The sequence below is a fragment of the Dermacentor andersoni genome, chromosome 5, assembly GCF_023375885.2.
Source record: "Dermacentor andersoni chromosome 5, qqDerAnde1_hic_scaffold, whole genome shotgun sequence".
NCBI lineage: Eukaryota > Metazoa > Arthropoda > Arachnida > Ixodida > Ixodidae > Dermacentor > Dermacentor andersoni.
Window position 1 is genome coordinate 157,819,672 of NC_092818.1, and position 20,059 is coordinate 157,839,730.

Below are 20,059 nucleotides of genomic sequence, written 5' to 3' on the forward strand. Positions count from 1 at the left end.
CCGAGCGCATATACGCGTATTTCTTGACGCGCTAAAAGAAGGGAATGAAAAAGGAATATCCGCGCCTGGCGATGATGCATGTGCCCTATTTTTGACCGGGCAGGCGCTGCGCTCCGTTTCGTCAAACGGGGTGCCCCCTGTTGTTTTAAGGCAGTACGCGTTTTACGCGCACGCATAAAACGTGGGCAAGCGTCCATCGGTGACCCTGTCCCGTGAATTGGACGTGCATGTTCCTGTTCTCATCCTGTCTCTCAGTTATGAAGGACGAACACGTAGAAAACGAACCTGTTCGCTCATTGCGTGTGACCCTCCGGGGAGGAACGTGTTAGAGAAGAAATGGCGCCCTTAAAATACGAACTACAGTCTTCGGGATCCGAAAGCCACTGCCTTTAAAACTGCCGATTCCTTTCCTTTATTTATTTCTCTCTCTCTCTCTCTCTCTAACTCAAGGAGATACACACACAGCAGGAATACAGCTGGAACGGCAATGCGTACAGCACTGATGCTCTCTGTCTCAGGAGTGGGGTTATTTATCTACTTATTTATTTACTTATCTTTAGATTCGCAACTCGCACGCACCACTTGACGGTAATTAACTAGCGAACAACAACAACGAAGCAGCCAGACTATTTCCACGACCTTGCTCCCCGGCGCACGTTGCCCTCCCGCCCACGCGAAATGCACTCCCGACCCGGCAGCCGGCGTATACACTGCTTCGTCCAGAGATAAGCCATCTCGCCATCTCCTTTTATAACCACTGCTCCCCGAGCGGAATCTCGCCCCACACGCGAAGGGAAACCGCGGCAGCCACAGCGTATTTGGGAGCGCATTTCAAAGGGCATACGTACCGCCGACCTCAGTGAGGTCGGCGACTTGTGCTCCCTTGTGCCGCTGCGTCTGGTATCGTAGGAGCTTCACCGACCATGTCACAGTATCGCTTGCATCATGGTGTTGTGTGTTAAAAAGAAGAAAATGAAAACGGTGCAGACACCTCGCAAACAAGGCACAAATAACAACAGTTTGACCGCGGTTCTTTATATTCATAAAGCATCGTGTACCGCTGCAAATCTCAATGCAGAATACATCAATTCAATTCGTAAGAGCATACGTCTCTTACGTAAGTTCCGTTCTTGAGACTAGCCCTATCACGTACGGAATTTCACGCTCTGGCACACAGAAAGCACCGGAACGTGTCACCGGCCACCATATAGAAGCACAAACGTGTCACCGCCGGCTTGTAAAATATACTTATGCCAGTAACGTATGCACCCTTCGACACCCACAGCACTTACGCAGTGGTGGGCTCCGACAGAGGGCACAATAAAGCAGGCTGCATTAGGCTGCATTGGCGCGACACGAAATTTCAGTACTCGTTTTCCCTCTCGCCTCGAGTGAAATACGGTGGTCTGTATATGCATCGAGTTACGTGCAGCAGTATAACGATTCAGATGCTCAGTCACCCCGTATACGACACTTGTTGCCAAGCGTCTCCGCTGCTCTGCGCCTTCCATGCAATCAAGAGCCGCCACAATCTACAGTGTCTGTAGAATGACGTAAGAGAACTACAGAAGCGTACGCATTTGGGTTGGTTGACACAGGGCAAAAGAACAGGAGATAACAAAGGGACCACTGTCCCTTTCTTATGCGTCGTGTTCTTTTGCGCTGTTTCTTCTCAAGACGTATACTATAATAGAGGCTGGAGTTGCAATGCGCAGGACAACGGATGTTGCCGTTCATTATGCACCTGACGCCGACGTCACAGCGGCTTGCACTGAGCTTCGCAGCTCACACCGACGCCACGTTGATCTTCACGCAGTGAAAAAGGTGCCTGGAACGGAGAGAGAAGCCCTAACTGCGGCGTGACTTGTGCGTATGGTACGTTCCGAGTGTCGGAAAATTGGGCGGGGGGAAGGGGGGTGGGCGCAAGCAGCTTCCGGAAAGGGCAAACTAGCTCTTCGCGTGTACAAATAGAAGATGCACACAGCGTTCCAGTATAGCAAGGGGCGGACCAATTATGGAAACGCCAGCGCACGCGCACAGATGAACTAGCGTGCCTGAATGCTCTCCTCCTCCCCCGCAGGGAAGAGGGAGAGCGTGCAAGCACCCTCGCGCGCACAGAGCCAGCGAAACCGAAGGTGAAGCAGAAACAAGACGCACACGCTTTAGAAGAGAAGCGCGAAAGGACAGGCGCACATTTAGAAACTGCGCTCAGGTAGCACTACCCAGAATATGTTTTGCTGTTGTTGTTTTATTATTATTTTAAACCTCCTTGGGCACTGGTCGGCTGCACGGAGAGAACGGAGATGCGCGTGCCAAACGCGCAGTATGAAATTGCCTCCACGGTGCATAGAGCTTACAGCAAAAAATTACTAAAGAAAATTGTGGCGATCGTGTCTACAAGAACTGCAATTCCAAAATGGCAGTGCACGCTTCATTTCTTCAGACTACCCACGTTCATGTATATAGTGCACCATCTATTAAAACACTTTTGGACCTTCCACCCCTGTATTCACCTCGCAAATTGTCCCGTATCTTTACATTGCATAAAATCTACCATAACGCACAATTAAAACACTATCTTCTTCCAGAACCATCCTATATATCAAACAGAACTGATCAACATAAAGTACACGCGCCACACTCCCGTACAAAGCTGTTTCATGAATCTTCTGTTACTAATACATCCAACGAAGGAAATCACCTGCTCGCCTCTGTCGCCGAACTGTGCTTGCATTTAAGGCTGTTGTTGAAGATTACTTTTATTTTTCGCAGCCATATTGTTTTGCTTTGTTCATGTAATACTTATCCGTTACCCATTCCCTTCTTTAACGCCTTCGGGCCTTGAAGGCATTCAAATGAATGAATGAATGAATGAATGAATGAATGAATGAATGAATGAATGAATGAATGAATGAATGGTGCAGCCAGCATGAACATGACGGCTAAACTTCTACCTTAATGGCTTCAACGGCTTTGTGACATTACAAATACATAATATTGAACAAATATCGCGTTAATGAATGAAACAGTTCGCAACTGTTGTGCATGAGCGCAGAAACTTGTAGGCTTCATGCGTTCAAATAAACATATCTCGGAAAGGTAGAAAGATGAAGCGTAGTAAGTAACGCCATTAGAACCTCTGAGGCAGCAAGCACTAGGATGAGGCAACTCCGTGTACCGCCCCATCATTCCCACTGTATCGCCGAGCGATCGCAGCCGCCAGAGTTCCCTCTAGTAATCTTTATAGAAGACTCGGTGCTGTGCTGGTACTAAATCCGCATACGCACAAGCACGTTTGTGCGGCGCCATCCGGTTGCAGTAACTACAATCCGACCCGATTAGGTTGCGTCACGTTAATATTCCGCATTGATTCTGGCAATATAGTTAGCGTAAAATACACTACTAAGTTAGTGACAAAGCATCTAAAGAACACCTTCTTCGTAGAACAGCGCTATTGCGTCCATTTAGCTGATTTACGGAGGAAGCAGACGACTTCCTGTACGACAAAAAAACGACGCACAATTAATTGAATACGATTTTGTTAACGATACATAATTACAGAACTATTATGAAATAACTATAAAACATTATATTACAGAAAACCTGTTTATGCCTAGTGTTCCGTGCATTTTTGGTGTCCGTCAACAACTCTGTGCGAACACAAGCTATCATCATCAGCAATGACACGTGCCACTGCTCGCGCGTTAGTCGTCGTCGTCGTCGTCTTCCACCAGCTTGCTCCATTGCCGCTCATAATTCCAGCGTTCCCATACCCTCCCCCTTCGAGGCGCTGACGCCACTGGCCCACTGCCAGTCGGTGCGGTGAAATCGGTCTCAAGTTCTTTGCCTCAGTATATCGCGAATTGAAAACACGAATGTACATAATGAATGCATAACACGAATGAACGCGGAGGTATAAAGATAAATGTGGGTGCGTACCTTTCGTCACGATGACCACCGATCAAGACAAATAAGTGTATTCGTACGTTTGTTCCAAATTCTGTGTCACCTCTTTGTCGTGCGTTACACGCTTCGCCGGTCATCCACCTTCCCAGAGTGGAATGGCTCATGATTTTATATCTCCAGGCGCGCCCAGTGTAATATCGAGAAGTTCATGACCATGCACTCTGCATCGGTTAGCCATGATAACACTACCCCTGTGATCATCCTTTGTGGAAAATGTGGACATTTCAAAACCAGATGAGAAATCGTTCGCTCAGTCTCTGCTAGAAGAGTTTGGTTTGAAGTGCCAGATCAATCCAAGTCACTAACTACTCAACAATGGTCGTGTATAGATTTAACTTTGGCCAAGAATCTGTCTAAGGTTGTAACTAAACTAATCAGTGTATATCACAGTAATCACCAAACTATCATCACTGCTATTAACAAATGATGAAAATGTGTGCCGTTGTCTAACCATGCCGTAGCATGTGCCGTTGTCTAACTGTGTGATGTACTACAGCTTCGCTGGTAATCTAGCTTCACAAAGTGCAATGGCTCCTCATTTTTTTTCCTTATTTCGTAATTACAGGCGCGTTCAGATTAACACGAATTTTAAGATATGCGCCACCAAAATTGCGGCGAAATACCTATGGGTTCCACGCAGTTACTCCCACAAAGCCTCGCGCGTCACTATAATGCGACCCACAAGCAGCCAGAGATGCATTTGTTTCTAACGTTCCCGACATCTCAATAAAATAAATAAATCGACCATATTTTCCTCCGTCTTTCTTACGCGAATGCTAAGCACTTGGTCCAAACAGCGGCTTTCCTGCAAAACATTTGCGCATTCGACCTATATCGGTCTATAGTTTTTTCTGTCTTTCTCGGCAGCTTCTATACTTCGTACAGGCGTCAAGCCTCCTTCGGTCTGGATGTCGCAAGAGTCGCAAGATGGAGCTCCCTTGCCGTGTAGCCGTATCGTGCGGCGGCAAGCACGAGAATTCGCCAACCCAAGACGGTCCTTTTATGTCCCTGCACACCCCGGTATTGCGTAAAACAGTGCGCCACTTCCGGGACTGGTCGCAATTGAAAAACGCTGAACACGCGCGGAGAGCTACGTTCGCGAGCTTAAAAACAGAACAAACAGGAACTCGGCCCGAATGAACGGGGCCGCCTTGTTATGAACAGCTCTATCAGGACGCCCGTACGATATTAAACGACGAGGACGAGAAGGCACGCACAGTTATGGGCAAAGGGTTCACGGACGTTCTCCTCGAAACACGAAGTCCTTTCCGAAGGCTGCGTCCCAGCAAACACTGCCTGGGCGGCGCCGGCGCCGCAGTTGAGTACGCGCACCAAGCACAGGACGATTGCACCCGGCAGGCAAAATGACTTAAAAAAAAAATTATATTCTCGGGCTTTTCGTGCCAAAATGACCAAATAATACGACCACACTGTAACCGTAACGGTGCAAGAACTGTCCATTGATGCATGAAGGTTTGCGTCCCAAAGCGCAGCACAGCGGCTATTCGAGAAGTTGCAATACAGGGCTTTGCAGGGAAGTGTAGAGTTAATGATATACCACACTAAAGCGGGCATGCAGTCCTAATAAGGTATATAGGGCTTGAACTGGTTGACGGTCTATGATGCTTACATGTTATCCATGTCCGGCTTTTCTTGCCATTTCTTTCTTCACCTTTTTGTCGTTGTTGTTGTTCGGGCTTCCGCACTGCGAAGTTAGCGTTGCAGCTGCCTTTAACTTCGTGTGGGTCGAACTGCGATACTCTACGGAACTGCGGCGCAGTCGCGAGCCGCATGCACGTCGCACGACGCGGGGAATCGTCGATCGCCGCCGTTGTCAAGCTAGAGTGCTCGCATCGAACGTCCGTTCTCAGCAGCCGCGAACGATGAGGACGACGAATCGGGGCACGGCGATGCCACCTCCGGCAACACCTTTCCGGCAGCACCCCTACATTCCTATAAAAAACACGGAAGCAACGCCAGCGCACCGCGGCGGCGGCGCACGTTCCAAGAGGAAATCGGACCCCGATCGCCATCTCCCGTTTGATTTCTGACCGATCAAATTTAGATACTGCGCGAACCGGGCGCGACCACACCTGAACGCCCCGGCACTCGGAAACTGCTTTTTTTCTTTTCGAATGTGAAATACGGTCGGGAAGCACGCACACACGCTAACAACGATGCTCGCTGCCACCGCGAAGGGTCGGAGGTATAAGAGTGCAGAGAGAGAGCGAGAGAGAGAGAGAGGAGGTGCCACAATGTATCGCGGGATAAATGCCAACAGAAGAAGAAATATAATAATATAAGGAAGAGAAGAGAACCGAAGTGATAATATTAGAACAAAAGAAAAACAAAATGGTTAAGAAGTGGTTCTCAATAATGTTGTCGATGGGAGTTCAGGAAACGAAGAGAAAGAAAGAAACAGCAATGAGGAAATACACTAAAAGGAGTTAGATGAAGCAAACATAATAAACGGTATACAGATAGGAAGAGGGGGGGGGGGTCTTTATTATTTTGTGCCACGTCCGGCGAAGCTTCATGTATGAGAGAGAGAGAGAGAGAGAGAGAGAGAGAGAGAGAGAGTAGGCAGGTCGGGAGGGAGTCCCGAGAGCTTCCGCACCGGCACCGCAGAAGCCGCCGCGGGCGTTCTGCGTTCGATCTCACGCGCCGATACCGCGCGGACCGCCGGAATCTGCGATCTCCGCGAGGGCCGCGTCTTCTGCCTCTTCCCCGTCCACGTTCGCAAAAGCAAAACTTGCCGAGCGCGAACAAGCAGCAGCGGGTTCGCACGCGAGGACAGAGATGCCGCGGCAGCTCCCGGCAACCGAGTTACGCTGACAAGCACACCGAACTGTTCCTCGCGAGCCTAGAGATGCTGCCCACCATTAATCGTGCCCGCGACCGCGTCGACGATAGCAGGGGCAAAGAAAAGAAGAAACAGCGCGCCCTTCGGGAGTGGCGCGTTTACCAATCTAGGTGAGCTAAACATTCAGAAATGAACGGAGAAGTAATTTTCTTCGCTCATTCGGGAATGTTGAAAGTGGCTCTGTAAACAATAACGAATTCAGCATTCACGCAATGGACGATATGCAAGTTTCCCAGACCAATATACGGCCGCGTTCCCTCAGTAGCTCACTGTTAATGGAGCACTGACATGCTACATTCAACTACTCATCCTATTTTTTCTATCTCTCTCGTTAAATATAAGTCGTAAACCCTTTAAACTATACGAAAAATAGTGAGAAGCATCACTATCTTTTGGAGCTCAAAAGGACTTGCATCAAACACTAATGGGTTCCGTGTAGCCGCGCTAGGGGAAATGTGATTGCATATTAAGAGTCAATTTTTTCCTCACTCGTAATATGTATACTTTCGTGACGGGGCCACACATTATCGGTGGCTGCGGTGGACATACACATGATTCAAATGACATTGCGCAACAAAAACGACACGGACGTAAGAGAAGACGACACACCAAGCGCTTTGGTGTGTCGTCTTCTCTTACGTCCGTGTCGTTTTTTGTTGCGCAATACTATTTGAATAATGGATTACCAACTTGCCCGGAATGCTGCTCTCATACACATGATCGTCCCTGATTAGCGAGTAATTTTTCTGACGCTCACCGATTAGGTCTTAATATATTATTTTAGCACAGAGTCTGAGCCGAGTCCGGGACGAGATCAAATTATAGATCGAACGATCAATCAATGAAGAAGAAACTGCGGAACTGAAGCCGGCCTCTGCTCAAGGCACCTCCGCCAATCAGAAACCGGAAACAAGCACGAGTTCCGAGTGATTTTTCATGAAACGTGCGGGTAAATGCAACCTGGTTCTTGCTATTTTCATGAATATACTTCGTTGTACATTGCAGCACACAGCTACGCGGAGCGTGAATGCACATCGTGACAAACAGTCAATCGCGACATGTGCTAAAGCTAATTAAACTCAGTCCTGCTAAGCGAACATTGCATAATACATTAAAGTTAATTAGCGCTTACCACAGATTTATTGATCTCTGCCAACGCGAGTAATACACGGTTGAAAAAGACCTATCAGTATTTTTACTTCCTTGCATTCGAGCAAAACAGCCTCTTGCTTGATGCATGTGACTAACTCTAACAGACACATTCAGAGCAGAGTAAAACGCACGTCGCTCCGACTGCCAGTGACAATTGCGGCGACGAAGGCAACAAAACTCCTCGACAACTCTTGCGTCGCGCCACAGACACTTTTATTTCCTTACGCGACCAAGGTAAACAACGCTTCCTTAAAAAAAAAAAAGTACAATAAGAAAAAGAAAGAAGTTCGCCACGTGTTCTGCTGCAGTGGCCCCCCAAAAATAGCGCACCACGAAATGGGTCTTCGCGACAGACGAGGCACGCGCGCGCTCGGGGGACAACGTCGTTGCTCGCGGCGGGACATCTACGTGACGTAGTCGCAGCCTCCTGCTGTCGACGTCACGCGAAAGTCAGCGCCAGGGGACGACTCCGGGGCAGCAGCCTCAGAGATCGAGTTCGAGGAACTCCGCGCGCACGACGCTTGGATGCTGGAAGGGGGAGCGCGGCGAAGGAACAGCGGGCAAGGGGCCGGATACGCAACCAGATGCGCGCGCGCCGTGGGTCCGCGATGCATGCCGTCGCCCCTATATGTAGAAGCAAAGGTCCCGTTATACATGTCCCCCAAGAGATGGGGGGAGGGGGGGATATGTGCCACTTTCGAAGAAATTACGACACCACTTGATGCGGTGAAGAGGAAACAGTGGGGCCAGCGAGCGTCCATCACCACCAGCGGAAAGAAAGCAGAGCGCAGGGCGCCGATATTTCGAGTGGGACAGTAATCTCGCCCGTGCAGCTTTTCGAGCAGGGCGCGCAAAGTGGACCAACGCGGTGGCGGAAGCGCCAGCGATGGCGCGATGACTCTGCCTCTGGTTGGAAATACGCATCAAGAGTATGAGGCGCGCAAAAAAGACAAGATAGGTGAAATAGCATAGCGTCCCGAGGCCACCGAGGACCCCGAGAGGTGTGTGCACACACTTCTTTGACGCAACACGACTTGTCCTGCCACTGTGGCAGGACAAATAGGAGACCGAAAGCTTGTGTGAAACAGAAGTTAACACCGGCGCTGTTGTCTTCGGAAGCTACAAGCACAGAAGTTCAAGCCACCATGGGAACGATGAGTAACGCATGGAATTGCCTAAACTACGCCCGTCTGGCTTCAAACGGCTCTGTGACTTTGCAAATTAATGACTTTCAACAAGTATTCCGTTGTAAATGTAACTTTTCGTAATACTTTCACGTGTGCTCGGAGACTAATTGTACCTATTTGTTTAGAAAAGTGTCAGTGCGTGAGAATTTAGGTAGATAAATCGGAATAAATAACGTCACAAGAATAACTGAAGCCACAAGCACGAAGATTACACAAATCAACGTACCAACCGTAATTCTTATGGCCGGTGAGCGACCGCAGCTCCAGTTTTTCCTCTAATGGTTTCTGTGGGAAACTATTGCAGCAGTGGCCCACCCTGAAGTTTTGTGGATGCGGGCCACATTTTACCGCGTATGTTCATCGGCTCTCATAACATCACGATCTGACGTTTGTTGTCCATAATCCAGCCGCTCCTTTTCGATAATTCAGAGTTTCGATTATTTGATTTATTTATAATGAATTAGAAATGATGGCAACAAGTACAGCATGTAGCTGGATTATCCGAAATGTTAAAATATTAAACGAATGAAGGCTGATGACGGGTGAAGTGAGAATTTTCAGCTATTAAGTAGTTCGCTAACGAACACGGGGAGGTCACTTGCAATAAACAAAGAAATGCACGAAAAAAAAAAGTGCAACGCATTCCTCACAGTGAAACGTATAGACAGCAGAAAACAGTTTTCCAGGGCACACAGTCATTTCACAAACACTTCACGGATAGTCGTGAGACTCCATCAAAGCCAAATACACGTGTAAAAACAAAATCGCAATTGAATAAGGTACAAAAAAGGCGAAAACTACAAAATAAGTAGATATAGACATCTTTCTTTAAAAAATGCAAGAACATAATACCAAGAAATGTTAGCGATTGCTGTACATCAATAATTCCATACAGCGGTCAGCATCTCTCATGCAGAAATTCTACTAGAGCCGCGGAGCGGTTCACTGCGCTGGAGCCCAATAGGTTCACTCCACGGTCCCAATAGCTTTTGTACGCTGCACGATCGGCTTCCCTGCCACACACGCGTGCACCGCTCGTCAAGCTCCTCCGTTAGCTCAGGGCCACACACTAGAGCCGCTATACGAGGCGAAATGAGTCACTCCGGCTCGACGAGAAGACGGCGCCCGGTGCAGCGGCCCCGCGCCAAGCGTCTCCACGCTCCGCTGACCACGGATATGAGTGTGCGCGCCGTCTCCGCCGCTTTCTAGAGGCGCCTGGCATTCACCCGTGCGCATTCAGATAAAGAAACAAAAAAGAAAATGATACACGTATGACGCGAACAGATATAACGTCGAAAGTGCGTCTATATAGCGACTAAACTTTTATGTACTGTTAGAGGATCATACTGACACATATATCCGAACGGGTAGAAACTCTTCAGCATGCTTCTCGCACGTTAAAAGGAGAACACTTAGCAAGCGTGTGAAGATGGGGAAACGCAAGATATGTTCATTGATAAAATCTCTAGCGATTCCGGCGTCATCGACACTAGTGTGACGTCATGACACATATCCTAGCTTGCCTGTTGAAGCAGCATAATGATAGGTATATAAGACGGTGCCGCTTTCTTAAAGGAAAAAAAAAAAACGAAAGATTTGCGCGCATTTCTTCAGGCTACGCTCGCTTGAGGCGATCACAGGAACGGACAGAGCCAGTGTATCGTGACGTCACGATTCATCCGCCTCCGGGGTACTGAAACCGAAAGTGATTCGTAGAAACAAGTATCATAATAAATTATTTAGTGTACTATGGCAGTAATTTTTTAAAGTATTTTTGAGGGTTTAGAACTTTATTTACGTCATTTATATCGCAAAAGAAATCACAAGACGAAAATGTCATGTCAGTACACTTTCAAGAGACAAGCAAATGAGCAGCTGCGTTCACACATCGAAGTCATTCGGGGTGTACTTTGAAAAAAAAAAAGAATGGAGGAAACGCCTAGATGGCTCAGTGCATGGCCTCTGAGATTGAGCGCGCTCAAAAGTCAGTGGCCATGCTCAGTGGTCATTGCCTTCTGCTGCTGAGCCCCAGGTGACGAGTTCAGTTCCTACCACGGCCACAGCATCCCAATGGGGTCGGAAAGCAAAATACCGACGTTTCGGCGCAAGTTAAAGAATTTCAGATTGTCAAAAATCATCCACAGCTCGCTCATTTCGGCGTCGATCACAGCAAAACTATAGGGCGTTGAGGTGTGAGCCGCAATAGTCACTACATCGATCTTTTAATTATTTACATCACCGGTTGTTAACAATAGTTCAAGTCATCACTGTGTCCCCGATGAAGCTCTCCGTTAGGTCATTGCATCTCGCATTTCCGACAGGCCGATCGGCTATCGCAAACCGCGCACTGCCTGCTTATAGTGCCGCCGAAACCACATTTTCACGATGCAACAGTGCTGCCCTGCAAACAGGCTACCAAGGCACAGAACTATAGGCGTGAGCGGCTGCACTGTCGTGACAAATACCCCTGCATCTAGAACATCGACGATCGTGGCTTCCGTGAATATCCACGCGCTGACAGTGATTAACCCCGATCATCAATCAGCGCTTTGGAACAAGAGCGCCGACTCGTGTCCGAAAAAGCGTCCTACGGTCAATCTTCCATCGCTATCGGCACGGCAACAGACCAATACGTGTAGCCCAAAGGAACGAAATCGCCAGGAGCGAAATGGCAGGCGGAGCTCAACGAACAAATGGAAGAAATTGCCTTCCTCACGCCACTAACCAAACACAAGTGGACGAGGAGACGTAATTGAAGTGTCGAAGTCGTGGGATCCATGTTAAAATATACAACGGATAGACTTGCTCTCTGTTCATAAAGGCCTGCGCAGTCGCAATTAGGCCGAAGCCGCATAACGATTAACAAAAGGAAAAAAAAGAAAAAGAAACCGCCGCCGTTCGAGCAAATAAATCCAGTTACTCCACGCACCATCGAACGGGAGAAAAGAGCACCTCGGAAGATTGGCAGCAACGCAATTTCTGAGCGCGCAGTTAAATGCGAAGGCCTCTTGAGAAACACTAAATAAAATACGAATCCTAAAGAACAGGATCGAAGAGCGAAAGAATGTCGTTGATGTGACATGAAGGATAAAAATGAACGTCGCAAAGAAAGGCAACTAAATAGAGAACAAGGAAGGCGAAAACGCCGAGGTCAGCCGAAATCCTGCAATGACAGGGAAGTCGATGTTTATAACGCCGATCATCCTTTTTTCGTACATTTACGCTCAGGGTGATTGCGCGTGGAGAGCGATGCACGGATTGACACAGACGCCAATATCGCAGCGTTGAAACGGCGATTTTTTCGACTAACAAATACGTAAAGTGGTACGTGGAAATCGTAATAATCACGAGTGCCTGCTTCAACACAAGAAAGGTCGAAAACACGAGACAGTATACGATCGATATTCGCGGCCTTTTTCTTCCCACTCACTCAACGACATATATATGCTATACTACGATGACAAATACTCAGTGCGCAACAATACTCCAATTCACCGACCACCGGAGGACAGCGCACGCTGTCCGCTGCTCTATCAAGTTATTTCTCTAATTATTTCTCAGATCCTGACAGAGCACACCGCCGGCGACGACAAGGCACCGAGAATTGCGCAGACCTCGGAGCCGGTATACTCCAGAATGGGCGACATTTACTCACGGGCTGCCGGGGCTTAAAGGTAATACGGGAAATTAAACAACCAAGGAAATAGAACATCCACTCGCTTCCTTACAGATAAACGAATCGGATCGCTTCGACAACCGTCAAAGAAGATGGACGACTTAAGTCGATAGCGAAACGATTACCAAGGGCGAAAGCTGTCGCCAACCTCCGAATAGTAAAGAGAAGAAAGAAAGAAAGAAAGAAAGAAAGAAAGAAAGAAAGAAAGCAGCCATATATACATCTAATCTGAGCGCGACATTCGCAGACAAACGGCGCTATCGTCTTTTCATTTCCGGCCGCTCGAAGCCAAGCAGCCGCAACCTCTACCTCCAGCCCCAGAGCACTACACCCATCCACTCTCTAGAGCGTATAATCGATTTGGTAGAACTCCCACCAAACGCAACTGGCGCCCCGCGGCGGAGCAGGTGGATGTCGACAAGCCTCCCGCGTCTCGCTTCCGGCCGGAGGAGGAGTAGATGAGCGGCATCGGCGGTTCTTGCGTCTCCTCCCCTGTGTGTCTGCGCCACGCAACTCTTTACGCCGGGCAACCGCTATGCCGCCGAGGAGATCATCACTCACGAGAGCGATGCGCGAATACGTATGTTCTATAAGGGTCGACGCAACACGCGAGTGCGCGGCTTTGAGAAGAAGAAAAGAGAGACAGAGAGGGGAGGCACAGGAAAAAAAAACAAAGAAACGAAGAAACGAGACCCACAGCGACAAGAAACGGAAGAAGCGGGAAAAGCGTGATTTACGATCTCCTATTCCTCGTAGCACACTTTTGCTTCTTTCTGCATAGCGTGTCCGTGCCGGGCCTCCACTATAGCTCGTGGCGACGGAGACGCGGAGAAGAAACTGTTTTTTTTTTTTTTTCTTCTTCTTCTCCTTGGCCCGAAAAGTTCGCGGTTGCTCGCTAACGAGCTGGCCGCGACGAGCGAGCGCGGGCAACAAGAAAGGTAAATAAATACGCGAAAGGGCACGGAAACACTCGGCGCAGTGGTAACCTAGTGCAGCACGCACAAGCCGCGCCAGCACCCGCGCCGAAAAAGGTCGGTGACCCCGGGTGTGTAGGGGCGCGCATACGCACAACTCCGCGGTGGCTGCCGTCGTCTCGCGTGACGTTAAAGAGAAGTCGCTCGCGCGCGGCGAAAGGTGCGAGGTGCCGCCTCGCGAGCGCGCTCAGGCTGCTCGGGTCTTTTGAGATGGGGCTCTGCGCCGCCACAGATTAGGCGCGAACTCATCAGCGCATGCTAATGGAGACCCCAAGAAGGGTCATTAAGGAGGACCCCCACAATCCCCGTTCCCCCCTTCCTCTCTTTCTCCATTGATGTGGGAGCCGACGCGGAATGCGTTAAGATATGCGAGTAACGGGCGGATTAAGAAGGTGAGCCTGTGCCTCTCCGGTGCGGCACGTGGACACCGCCGCTGAGATGCGTGGCTAGGAGTTATATACTCGTTCAAACAACGCCAACCAAACGAGGTCAAATAGTGCGTGCGTGAAATGAGAGCACAAGTACCGACCACCGACCGCATTTTTGTACTTCTTTCCGTATTTCTCACAAACAGTTCTTTACAATCAACTACGTGTCAGAACTGCAGGGAGGGACACGCGAGCGGCACATAATGGCTTCGAGAGCGACATATTTGAAACTTGTGAACGCAAGCCGTGGCGCAGAGCGGACAGGCCTAAGCCCCGTTTCCAACCTTGCTGCTTCACTTGCCTTTTCATTCTTTTTTTTCTTTCTTCGATGTCTTTTCTTATGCAACTTTACATTGCGACATAACGGATTACGTACCTTAGAGGGAGCCAAGAATAAGCAGCCCATTTAAGTCATACAACTTCCGACCGGAAAGCTTTCTATACTTAAAGTCACTTGCATTTAGGCCCAACGGCGGAAGAAAGAATAACAGTTCCCACTGGGTTCCGTTCCGGTTCGGCGGGTGACGGCTTTCGCAACGGTGCCCTGCAGCTTTCCTTTTCCGTTCCGGTTCGCGAAATTGCAACCTATGCGTAATAAAGGTGACTTCCTCGTGTGGCGAAACGACCGGGCAAATCGCCAGAACAACGCCTGTGCCACTCTTGCTCTACACAGTAGCACCTTCTTCCGGTGAACCTTTCTTTGATCAGACGCCAAGAAATTACTTGGAGCATAATCACGCTACCCGAACTTCGCGCGCGTAAATTTATTCCCCGCTGAGAGCTCATTCCAGCCGGTCAGCGATCTCGTCGATAAATCAAGCACCTATCAAAGGTCTCACACGAACCATTTGCGCCTGCGGATGAATGTGAAGGACAGCCAATAGGCATGATGCTAACTTAGGCTGGTAGGTAAAGTCCCCCATCAAAAGTTCCCAGACAGCGGAATCTATGACAAGCTGAATATTTTCGCAACGTGCATGGGCACGTACAGCCTCCGTCGTATTCCCATTTGAAGCCTGTACACCAGTATATGAGAACAATATAGTATTCGTCGTTTACTGGCAACGGTTCCAAACTTCACGAAACTTCAGCTCTTTCTCTTGTCCAACGAGCTGTAAGCGTTTGACCCGATATGAGTACTTGGCTGAACAAACAGAGACTTATAATAGGACAAGAGGCGATGATTACATTTGGGTTTTAGACTATTCGTGCCAAGTCCAAGATCAGATCATGAGACGCGTCGCAGTGGGGGCCTTTGGATTAATTTAAACCGCCTGCGATTCTTTAACGTAGACCTGCATGTAAGTACGCGAGCGCTTTTTACATTTTGCACCCATGGAAATGTGGCCGCCGCGGCCGGTATCCAACCCGTGACCTCTAGCTCAACAGCGCAACACCCTGCATATACCGCTGCGCTATCGCGGCGGGAGGGCGCGCTCACAACCGTAAATTTATTCTTAGTGAAAAGTTACATATACGGTGGTATCATACCCCGTATATTATTAGGCGCGCATAAGTACACACACCGCGCAACGTAGAATGACAGCGGGTATCTCGTCGTCACCTTTGCACACCATGCTCGTCGGGGTATACTCCCCCACCAAAACACCAAAAGTGCTCGGCACACACAGTGCCAAAGGAACCGAGTTACGTGACGCCTGAGGCAAAACATACGAATACACATATTGCGCGCATAATCAAGCACGCCCTGGCCCCCGCATGATGCGGCTACGTGATATGGGTATGCGAACGTGCCCCTCGAGAGAATAGAAACGCTCGTCGGCACGCGACATCATGGAACGAAAACAGTCGTTCTACATCTCTCGATCCCTCGCAGAGCCCCTCGGCCAAGCGTGTGTGTCGCGCGTAACTTTATTCAGTCCACAGGCAACAAGGGCACAGCGGCGTATACAGCACCGCTCCGAAACAGGAAGGGGGGGGGGGGGGGGGGTGCCGCCCTACCGCCTGCGGCGACGTAGCCGTTCTTTCTCACTCGCTTTGTGCACTCGCCAACGCCCGCATACCTACGCCCTTGCTGGAGCACAATATCTCCTCATCTACCCATTTCTAATGTGGCTCGCCTGAAAAGACGGCACTGCGCTAGCGATCCACCCAAGCCACCGTCCCTGCTTTACATTCATCGGCGGTCTGCGAGTCGTTTCAACGCGGACCTGCAGATATCGCGACAAATGGTTCTCGTCACGGAAACTCGAAAGAAAGAAAGAAAGAAAGAAAGAAAGAAAGAAAGAAAGAAAGAAAGGGTACCACCGAGGTCGCTCAGTGTGGTTGCGGTGGTGATCAACATGTTTTACTACTATCGGGAATCCTCTACAACGGCTTGTGTCAGAGCCCTGCGTGTTGGTCTGGGACGTTAAATTCGATCAATGTAGTTAATCATCGAGAACGACAGCTGCATTTATAAAAGAAATTAAATTATGGGGTTTTACGTGCCAAAACCACGATCTGATTATGAGGCACGCCGTAGTGGGGGACTCCGGAAATTTTGACCACCTGGGTTTCTTTAACGTGCACCTAAAGCTGCATTTATGCCCTGGTGACAGGAGAACTCGACCAGTCTTGTGGATGTGCCAGAAAGTTATCGTATGACGAGAGTGATTTGTATAGACGGCTGAGAGACGACGCAACTGTTTTTTCCTCGTTCGCTTGCCATACTCCCTCCCCTTCCCCAAGGCGCTGAGTCGTGCTTCCTAAAGGGCTGGAGAAAATAGCGCCTCTTCCTCTTCGCAATCACTCTCTCTCGCGCGCGAAGCAAGCGACCGAGGAAGGCGCCTGAGCCTCCGTGCTGGCTCCGGTTTTTCTGCCAATTTCGTCTGCACATTTAATCAGCATTATGGACAACCACAACGCAGAAATGTGAGGATAAAAATCGTTAAGCGTCCTCCATACTTTTTAAACTAAAACTCTGAACACAGTCTGACACGCACACGCCTGAAATTGCGCTGGTGAAATGTTTGCTATTAATGGATAATGAAAAAGAGATATGAAGAACAACCCGCTGACTATTCAAGAATGCGTTAAGCATGCATTGAGAGGTGGTTATTTGCGGCACTATATTGCACTCTGTTATAGGGGGCACTCCCCCTTACCACCGTGCCTTATCCGTACGCAGAAGCCAACCGGTACTTCGAGTACCACTTTCCTCAAGATCTGAAATTTCAAACCGAACGCCGTTTTTCCTTCTCCTCGCAGCCACCGCGCTCCAAGCCGGAGGATGACGTACTCGCGTCCCTGCGCCTACGTACTCGAGTCCACAGCGTGACGTCGCTCGTGGTGACACGCGACTTAGACACGAGTATTATTCAAGGCACCAACTGTTATTTGTGTGATCTGTTGCTTGAATTAACGAATTGAAGTTTAGAGAAATAATAAAAACACACAAATGGGATGCCTGCGTGTTTTTTGCTTTACATCGCACCGAAGCAAGAGAGATGTACTTCCGCTTCGACTGCTCGTTCCCACGGTCATGCGGTCACGTGCACAAGTACCGAAACTATGCCATTTTCTACCGTGTTCCAGTGCGTGATCATGCTTTGCGATCCACTTGTTCTGCCTCTGTATTCGTATAGCACTGAATTATACCGCTAGTCATGTGTCCTTGTGCACAGAGCGCAAAATCGTGCGCTGCGCGAAACGAGAACAGCTCACGCGCAACGCCGCCAGTGAAATTGCGCATCACCGAAAAAAAAAAAATAAGCGAGCAGAAAAAAAAAAAAATGAAGGCGGCGCCCGTGACGTATGTGTCACGCAATCCTCGAGGTCCGGCATGGGAGAACGCAGGGAAGGAATTTCGCTTGCGAAGGCAAGACGGGGCGAGTGGAGAGGGAGTCACCCTATGCAGTGGAGCCCGCCTGCTGAAATCATGGGTTCGCGGCACTGAAATATTTCTATTTCGGCTATTAATGGGGAGAAAGAAGAAGAAGCCGACTAGTGCGAACGCTTTGACATCGGCTCCAGCTTTCATCAATGTTCTCGAGTGGGTCTCCCTGCGAAACCGGGCGAGTTATGCCTTAATTGACGTGGCACGTCAAGAGGACCCGGCCGATACCGGATTTTCGTCGGTGGGAGGACATTTTGCCGTTCTGCGAGTGTTTGGAACACGGCGAGGGTAGGCTTAGGCCTACTCCCGCTCATGTGGGACTTTGAATCCAGGATGGACGTTGTGGAAGGAGAAGAGATTACTCAGGAAGAGGCATGCGACGCGGGATGGAAGGTGGCGTATGGCCGCCGGCCCGGCAGGCGCAGGGAACAATATTCTTCGGGTCAAGACGGTGGAATTACAAGTGGCAGACGGAGGGACGGCGGCCGCACCGCCGCACCACGCGACGCGATACGACGCGTCACCGCTGCTTCGAGGCTGCCTCGACTGCCGAGGGACACTTTTCGCATCATTGTCAGACCACGCGACGGCCTGAATGTCAACAAGGTCAGTAAAATACGCTTTGAGCAAGCCTTGGCCATGGCGGCATCCTTGGCTCCAGCCGCAATCGAAGAGGACACGATGTGTCCCAACGGAGTTCAGAACATTTTTGTCGTGTGTACTCCTCACGAGAAAAACGCGGACGCGTACGCCCGAGTGCAGCAAATCAGGCTCGGTGAAGGCACGTTTGGGGTGGCGGCGTACCTGGCCCCACCCGAGAATACGTGTAGAGGAGTCATAAGAGGAGTCGACGTGGAAGTCAGTGAGGCTCAACTCAGAGCGAGAATTGTAAATAATCGGAATCCGGGCGCTTTGGAGGCCAGGCGGATCAAGAACACTACAGCGGTGGTGGTACTTTTCGAGGGAATGAGGGTGCCCAACTACGTGGCATGCGGCGCGAGCATGTTTCGCTGCACGCTCTACCGACGCCACACGGAAGTCTGCTACGGTTGCGGAGGACTGGGACACCGGGTTGACGTGTGTCCCAACCCGGGAATCAAGTGGTGTCGCACCTGCGGCAAACGATCGCCGGCGGAAGATCACCAGTGCGATCCGCAATGCACGTCGTGCGGTGGCCCGCACCCCACAGCGGCCAAAGAGTGTAGGGACAAATTTCAAGTTCCATACATCGTCAGAAGAAGACGGCGGCAGCGGCGTCGACGCGCCGAGCAGCTGAAGCTGGGAACCGACGTCATTACGGCTGGCGGCAGGAGCCGCTCGCGTACGCCAGCTGTGCAGGAGCGCAGCACCGAAAGAAGTCGCTCTCGCACGCCAGCTGCGCAGAAGCGCGGGGCAATCAGGCAGCGCTCCAGATCAAGAGGACGCTCGGTGTCCAGCGTGCGGATCCAGGAGGAGCCTACCTGGGCGGACCGTGTCAAAGGGAAGAAGAAGAATGAGCCACAGAGACCCACGGAGGTAACGCGGTCGGCTTCGCCAGAGCATGGTAGTAGGTCGAACGTTGACGCATTACTTAAGGAAGTTAAGGAGCTTAGAGAGGAGGTACGCCGACTCAAGGCCGCCAAGGCAAACCCAAAGTCCATTGAAATAGAGGCGAGCGACCAGACGCCGCAGGTAGTCGAACATATACCCCGCGTAGGACTCACTAAAGCAAAGCGTAAGGCCCCCCTTCCTAACGACGAGAGCGACTCGGAAACGTCTGAGGGAGAGGTCCAGCAAAGAAAGATGTTGGAAGAACTACTTAGGATAAGTAGAGAAAATCAGGAAAGCGTAAAGCTTTTGATCCAAAGAGTGACTGTACTAGAAAAAAAGGCGGCGATTAAGGCCAAATCCAAGGTCCGAGCGCAAAGCAAGGCAGTGAATCACTCCGAGGTTGCTCCGGCGGTGGAGCAAGGTATGTTGTAGCATCATGGCGGGC

General features: G+C 49.9%; 1 protein-coding gene across 1 annotated transcript in view; it reads right to left on the reverse strand.

Moving 5' to 3' along the window:
• CdGAPr (GTPase-activating protein CdGAPr) overlaps positions 1–20,059 on the reverse strand; it is a 269,494-nt gene that overhangs the window by 181,454 nt on the left and 67,981 nt on the right. The window lies entirely within an intron of this gene.